The sequence below is a fragment of the Myotis brandtii genome, unplaced genomic scaffold (assembly GCF_000412655.1).
Source record: "Myotis brandtii unplaced genomic scaffold, ASM41265v1 scaffold249, whole genome shotgun sequence".
Classification (NCBI taxonomy): Eukaryota; Metazoa; Chordata; class Mammalia; order Chiroptera; family Vespertilionidae; genus Myotis; species Myotis brandtii.
In genome coordinates, this window is record NW_005359430.1 from 258218 (window position 1) to 260738 (window position 2521).

A 2521-nucleotide genomic window follows, 5' to 3' on the forward strand; every position below is an offset into this window, starting at 1 on the left:
ATAGTGATTATTTTAAATATATTTTAGGGGAAAAGTTATACAGATAACTGAATACAAAAACCTTTCACATATTGTTATTCTCAAGTGAGTGTACAACTAGCATATGACTAGTTTTCATGCATAGGTGAGTTGGTGACTAATGAAGCCAACCTGCTGGCAGTTCTCTGGGAGGGTTGAATTGCGTTCCCTACTCACACACACTGTAAGATTTGTGAAGTATATTGAGAGTGTAAGCCTCATTGTAGGAAACATTTTTATTTGCCTAAGAAAACAGGTTTTAAAATATCTTCATAAACTTATCTATTTATTGAAGCAGTTGCAGCAAGTTTTCAACTTGTAAGTATTTAATTAGCTCAAATTAATGTTTACATTAAAGATCAATGAAACAATATTAAAATTCATACTGACCTTTCTCCAAATTAGCCCAAATTTACAAGGTTTTCTGAGTTTCATAGTTAATCTTATTGCTCAGAGTGATGATGTTGCTTATATAGTACATTTTCAATTGCCTATTGATGAAAAGAAGAAAAGTTTTTACTGCAAAATGGGCAACAATCTCAAACAACTGTTCTTTGTTATGATATGTACTATTTCTCCACTCAAACTCAGCATTAACACTGTTGCCTACAGCCTAGGTGGCTCTCAATATGACCATGCGTGAGTATCAGAGTACACTCAGGGTTATCAAAAGAAAGGCAATTACCCTCCCTCTTTAGATCATTGGGAGTACCTAGAAGACCCTTTCACCAGTTAACAGTGCCCTTTGACAAAACGCAAAAAATGTCCACTGTGTCCACTGTTATTTACACATATTTTGTAACCTATGTCCTTACAATTCAACAGAGCCAAATGCGTTTATTGAGTAACTCCTTGTTAAAATAACATTACATAATCTAAAACTGTCATTCTTGTTTTATCCCCTGGAGACATCATCTTCTAGTTAATGGTTTTCCTTCTAGTAATTATTACAGGAATTCTATTTTTGACCCCAAACAGAAAAGACACGCATTTACCAAGAAATGTGTACCAAGACTGATAACATACATGAGAGGCCCCTTGAATTTGTATAAAAGATGTTTTTTAAGAGTTGTGTGATTTCTGCCAGTGTTAAGGCTCCTAGTGCAGGCTTTAATTCATAGCCATGACCTTCATTATTTAAGTATGCGCTTTCCCAATTCAGAATCAAACCATGTCTTCATGTTCTCTGTTTCATATTTTGTGTTCTTTATGAATCAATAAATTTGTAGATACAGATAAATTTCAGTGATTTTTCATTGTAGTAAACACAATGTAACTAATACACAATAGGTGTTCAACATATATTTCCTGGTAATTTCTGACTATCTATTCCCTGTAACTCCCAACATTTCCAAACTTATTTCATTACTCCTTTATATTACACTTCTACCTGGGACAAGATGACCTAATTAATATCCACTGAGAGAGAAAAAAAAGAGTTAATATTTGATTTTGGCTAACAATACTGCCCCAGATCTTTAAGAAACTTCCCATTAGAAATAGGCTACTGAGGAAGAATAACAGGAACTATGGTCAGATGTGAATGAAATCTCTGAACATCAGTGACTCACTTCATTGATACTAGGCATGACGTGATACAAACATGTTCCTGAAGGTCTTTGGGTCCTATAAGAATTGTTAAAACAGCACATATTAAATACCAAAAACCTATCATATACACACCCTACCTCTAGAGTTCACTCAGGCTCTCAATCTGAACACCTTTTCCTCTATTTCTCTGCTTATTCAAGATTTTGATTCTCCTGTTAAGTTCCACTTAAGCTAAGCCTTTGCTTCTCATTTCAGGCCAGAGTGATCATTTCCTCTCCTGAACCCTTTCTATATTTATTTTTGCAAACACTCTTTAGGAATATATTTATGGAAGGCTGCTATTTTTCCCTCTGCCTATATATTCAAATATCTCAAAACTTCCTGAGGTGTTTGGGAAGTGGGAGGAGGAATGGGATGAGCTAAATGGATTTTAATAGCAGTTAAAATAGTCTGAATAATACTATCATGGAGAATTCATGTCATTATAAATTTGTCAAACCCATAGAATGTAAAACACTAAGAGTAAATCCTGATATAAACTATGAACTTTGGGTGACTGATAGAAAAGAAAAAATCCTCAAGCACAGGAATTATATCTTCTATCTTTGAAGTACACAATTCCTGAAACAATTTTTTTTTAAATTGCAGATAACTGCTAAACATTTGTTAATGATAATGCTAATCTATTGGAGAGGGTATCTTGAATGGGAGGAAGTAAAATGAGGGGAGGGAACTGCATATACAAAGTGATGTTAAAATAAAGTAATAAAATATTATCATTTACATCTAAAATGCTCTTTTGTTTAAAAGTATATTTGAAGATACCATCTGATTTGTTATATACATTTACAAAATATGAATAAAGAATTGTTTTTCATACAGAGACACTCTCCAAAACCTGACATGCCATGCTAGGGATGTTAATCTATCCAATTTAGAACCATATATTGAA